Source organism: Lipotes vexillifer, unplaced genomic scaffold (genome assembly GCF_000442215.2).
Source record: "Lipotes vexillifer unplaced genomic scaffold, Lipotes_vexillifer_v1.1 scaffold518, whole genome shotgun sequence".
Lineage (NCBI taxonomy): Eukaryota > Metazoa > Chordata > Mammalia > Artiodactyla > Lipotidae > Lipotes > Lipotes vexillifer.
Genome location: NW_006780945.1, coordinates 1 through 5,894, shown reverse-complemented (window position 1 = coordinate 5,894; position 5,894 = coordinate 1).

Here is a 5,894-nt window from a genome sequence, read left to right as displayed (position 1 = left end):
CCTGTTCTCCCTTCTTCTTTCGCTTTGTTCCGGGACAGATAATTTGCCAGAAAAAATGATGTCAGTCATGATGTGGCATCTGAATGGCTTGTGCTCAAGACTTTGGACCTTATTTTTTTAGACCATGCCCCAAAGAAACAAAAAGCTTTAGCAGCCCCAAAGCAAGGTTTTGACAGTGGCCAAGTACTTCTGAGATTCTACTGTCCTGCTCACGAAGCACCCAAAGGAAAGTTGGATGAGTTGCTGCCTCAGTGATGCTAATCCAATAAACCAAGGGTTTGTCTCCTTAAGGCAAACCCAGTAGCGAAAATCCCTTTTAATTCTCCTCGAAGACTGAAAAGTAATCTCCCCACTCGAAAGTAGTTAGGAAGCAGCCCCACTTCCTCCACCCCACTCCAGGGAAGCTTAGAAGAGCTTGGAGAGTCCCCCTCGCCAGTCCCCTCCCCTCAAATCCAGTCGAGTATTGAGTATTGGGTCGAGCGCCGCACTGCCGATGCACACGGCACTCCTGCCATTTGCTGTCAAGTGGTCCCTACACCTTGACGTTCTAACCTTGAAACTCGGCCACAAGGATAAAGGTTAGTGTGCTCGCCCATCCTCACATCCCACTATCTGCATCCCAACGTCACCACTAGCTCGGTCCGTGAAAAGCTTCAAGAAGCACCTCAGTGAGCTGTGTTAGGTAGGTTCTGTGTCTATTTCCATTCTAGCATCTGTCATGGTGTCTGGCGACTGCTTACTGGTAAATCGGTTTAGGTACTTTTAGTTGCAGTGACAGAGACCCTGAATCAATTTGGCTTTATCAATAAGGGGTTTGCCGTCTCCAGAGCAGGAGAAGTGGGGGAGGGGCAGGGAGCAGGCTGCTGCCAGCTGATCAAAAACGTCACAAGGACCTAGCTTCTCTCTCTCCCTGCTCTGCCTTCCCCAGGATGTTGGCCATGGCCCCAGGCTGGCTCCCCTCAGGGCTGCCAGATGGCTGAGGTGGCTCCACGCATCGAATCCAGAGAACAGGATCCAAAGGAAGAAAAGAGCCTTGAATGTCTTTCCTAGAAGTTCAGCAGACGTCCTCTCGGCACTCATTGGTCAGAATGGCGTCACGTGGTCGTTCCTGAACCAATCACTGGCCATGAAACGATTTATTCCCTGGATCAAATTGACCCCTGGACGCCATCCCAGAACCACTGAATCAGAAACTCTGGAGGTAGGCCTCAGCAAACTGCATTTCAATAGCATATAGTTTAAAAACTATATGCTATTAGCTAGTATAATTACCATGGTTTAACCACTGTTCAACAGAAGATGACCTTAACAATACCTAATGTAATTCCCTAAGGAAACAAAGATTTCCCAAATAAAAATATCTAAGATTTTACAAAATGAAAAGCACATGATTTTACGTAAAAACACTTTATCTATGTTAAACCTGAAATGCTATTAGTTTTTTTCAAACTGCATGTTGACAGGCTCTCTGTGTGATTCTCATGCATGGAGGAGTTTGAGAGCTCCAATAGATAATGGATGCACCATCCCCAGACTCACCATTGGGGATGGTGCATCCATTATCTGTTGCTGTGGAACAAAGCACCCCAACACTTAGGTCTTAAAAGAACACTATTTTATTCGCTCGTAACTCCCTGGATCAACAATTCAGACTGGGCACCACTGGGCAGGTCTCTTAAGTCTCGCTCATGGTAGGATGGTCAGATCTGGCATATAAAAATACATGATGCCCAGTTAAATTTTAATTTCAAAGAAACAACAAATAATTTTTCAGTAAAAATATGTCCCAGGCAATAGTTTATGCTAAAAATTATTTATCATTTATATGGAATTAAAATTTAACTGGGCTTCCTGTATCTTATCTGGTAACCTATCCTAGGGTCACTACAGTCATCTGGTGGCTTGACTGAGGCTGGACAGCCTGAGAGCCTCATTCACTCTGTCTGGAGGTTGGTGTAGGCTGTCAGGCTGACATCTTCCCCCAAGGGGTCTCTCACCCTCAGGGAGGTTAGCCTGGGCTTTTTCATAGGGTGACAGGGACATTCTGAGAGGGTACTAATGGAAGCTGCAAGTTATATGATGCCTGAATGAAGAATTAACATTAACCAAAGGGAGGTTTGGCCTCTGCCCTCAGCTGCTGGAACACAATCTCTAGGCTGCTGCAATATCCTGCCTGTTGGGGCTTTGGCTCCTGGAATTTTAAATCAGTGTGATTTATGATGGGGCTTTGGGACATGCCACATCAGTTTCAGGTTCTAAAGGAACTGGAAACTGAAAGGCAGCCATGTGGCAGTATGTGATTGAGCCCCAGTAAAAACTCTGGACACCGAGGCTTGGTGAGCTTCCCTGGTTGGCAAGACTCGAGTATTGTCCTGTATTGTAGCGAGGAGACAGTAACACCAGCCAGGACTCCACAGGGAGGATGACTGGATGCTTCGCGTTTGAACCCCTACCTGCCCTTCGCCTTGCCCTTCGGCTGGTTCTAATTTGCATCCATTCACTGTTATAAAACTGTTATAGTAAATATTGCATCTTCTTAAGCTCTGTGTCATTCTAAGTGAATTGTCCAACCTGAGGGTGGTTCTGGGGACCTCCAAATTCACAGCCAGCTGGTCTGAAGTGAGCATGGTTCTGGGGCCCCAGAACTTGTGGCTGGTATCTGAGAGGGCAGTCTTTTGGAGGATGGTCCCCTTAAACTTCATGGTTTGCCTAAACTTTATCACATGCCACTGCTGCCACATTCTATTGGCCAAAGCAAATCTCAAGGCCAGACCAAGTCTAGGGAATGTAGTCTTCACCTTTGGATGGAAGGACTGGCAAAGTCACATTGCAAAGGGATGCCCATGCAGGGATGGAAGGAACTTGTGGCCACATTTTGCAATGGGTGTTGGGGAATGACAGCAAGACTGTTCTACTTGGTGGCCGTTTTCCCCACTGGACTTTCACTGTGAGGTCCTCGAGGGCTGGGAAGATGGCTTCTCCACCTGTTTCCCCAATGCCTGGCTCATATCAGGAACTTGGCACATAGGAGGAGGTCAGTGTTTAAGGAATGAATGAAACCTAGCCAGCATGTGGTGAATGAATTAACTAATGTGAATCACGTCTCAAGCGTGGCTGCACATTAGAACCACCAGGGGAGTTTGTAAACCACCCATTGTTGGCTGCACCCAAGAGCAATTAATTCCAAATCAGGGGGTGGGGTGGAACCCAGGCCTCAGAATTTCAAAAGCCTCCAAGGAGATCTCAATATTTGGCTGAGACTGAGAACCATCGACAAACAGAACTAGACATCTAGGAGCTTAAAACCTCCGACTGGGCTTCCCTGGTGGTGCAGTGGTTGAGAGTCCGCCTGCCGATGCAGGGGACGCGGGTTGGTGCCCCGGTCCGGGAAGATCCCACATGCCGCAGAGCGGCTGGGCCCGTGAGCCATGGCCGCTGAGCCTGCGCATCCGGAGCATGTGCTCCGCAGTGGGAGAGGCCACAGTAGTGAGAGGCCCGTGTACCGCAAAAAAAAGAGAGAAAAAACCCCCAACTAACATCCAAACACTGAAATCCATGTAGAGGGTGTGGTAAAACAAATCGAAGCTGTCAAGAGGGGCATGAAAATCGACAGAAAACTGTACATGAGGGCATAAAAATACAAGGTATTAAAATCACACACAAAGAACCAGTGGGGTAGAATTGAGGGAAAGGTTAAGTGCCTATTTCCTGGACCAGCGCTTACTGAGGGCCCGTTTTATTCATGACATTCCCAGGGACTGTGTTATCTCAGTGGAGAGCCTTGCTTAGAAAAACTTCATTCTTCCAACTGGACTTTTCAATGTCTTGGCTACTGCCCAAATTCCCAGCTTGGAGCTACTCAGGCTGTTTTATTCTCAGATTCAGTCTCAACAGTGGGATTCTGGAGCCAGCTCATACTGGCTCATAAGACTGTGAAATTTTCAGCTCTTTGGCAAACCAATTGTTAAACACAGCCATTATTTAAAAAATAAATTATGTAAACTTACAACATACTTTATACAAAAAGACAATGAATACTCAAACTCATCACTTGCTAATTACTATGTTTTATGTCATCTATGCTCCTGAGGTTGTTTATGTCTATTGGATTTATATGGTGGAAATACTAGATAATGGTATAACTTAAGCCTGTGTTCATGCTGATAGATCGAAATCAGTCTCAGTGGGAGAGTGTTTACACCACAGAAATTGCTAAATACTATAAATCATGGCTTTTTTTCCCTTTTTTTTGGTTCAGAGAATCAGTTGTTAAAATTTACCAATGTGCCCCTAAATCTAAAGGTTAAAAAAATAAAGTCAAATGCCTGCCCTGGGTTTCCTAGGGTCTCATCCACCCATGGGCTGCTCATCAGCACCTCTAAAAGGCTCCATGGACCCAGGACCAGTCCAGACTCCCAACTCCCTGTTGCCGTCTTTCTTATTTTCAGTACATCCCTCCACTTTGTTTTTTGTTTGTTTTTGTTTGTGTTTTTTTTGCGGTACGCGGGCCTCTCACTGTTGGGGCCTCTCCCGTCACGGAGCAACAGGCTCCAGATGCGCAGGCTCAGCGGCCATGGCTCACGGGTGCAACCGTTCCGCGACATGTGGGATCCTCCCGGACCGGAGCACGAACCCGCGTCCCCTGCATCGGCAGGTGGACTCTCAACCACTGCGCCACCAGGGAAGCCCCATCCCTCCACTTTGAGCCTTCATCCTGCATTCTGCCCAGCCATCTTTTAGGCCTGATGATGGGAACAGCCCTGTTTCCCTGGTCTGTCCCGGGTTCTGGGGTTCCTCTAGGCACCACATCCTGCAGCCTTGACCCAGACCTCCCTGGCATCCACACACCAACTCTTATCAAGAGCTTCCTTAGATGCTCAAAAGGAGATGCAGGCAGGGTCACCAGAGCTCTCAGCTCCCCACCTCCTCCGAGGGACACTGATTCCTACCCAGGCAGGCAGGCAGGGTCAACTCTGACCCAACTCTTAATCTCAGCAGCCACCATTCAAGACTGTAACACCTCAGTGCTTGAGGGAACATTTTCTCCACACTTGGTTAACTCTCTGAGCACTTAACACCCTCGCAGCCTCTCCTGGTTACAAAAGGCAAGTGGGGCTGTGGGATGTGCCCCAGACCCATCTGATGGGCACCCCAAGGTCCTGTGCCCCAGCCCCTAAACCCAATACCAGAATCCCCATCCTTTCCCAGGCTATCACACATCGATGACCTTCCTATAGTTAGGACCCACAGGGATGGAGACCAGCAGAAACAGACCAACGTCTATCTATCACCATTGAACCCCAGAGCCAAGCATGCCTGTTGAAGGGTGTGTTTTATATATATATATGTATATATATTTTTTTAATCTAAAGTGAGATTTATTGCATTTCATGCAGTTTGAAGTCCATACAGCAAAGGAGACTAGCACAATTTTTAATGCATTTAAAAATAAAATAGGAATGTTCATTGCAGCACTATGTATAGTGCTGAATGTTTATTGCAGCCAGGTCATGGAAGCAACCTAAATGTCCACTGACGGATGAATGGATAAAGAAGATGTGGTACACATAGACAATGGAATATTACTCAGCCATAAAAAGGAACGAAACTAGGTCATTTTTAGAGACATGGATGGACCTAGAGACTGTCATACAGAGTGAAGTAAGTCAGAAAGAAAAACAAAGAGTGTATATTAATGTATAGGTGTGGAATCTAGAAAAATGGTACAGATGAACCTGTTTGCAAGGCAGAACTAGAGACACAGACGTAGAGAACAAATGTATGGACACCAAGGGGGGAAAGGGGGATGGGATGATGAATTGGGAGATTCAGATTGACATATATACACTACTATGTATAAAATAGATAACTAATGAGAACCTGCTGTATAGCAC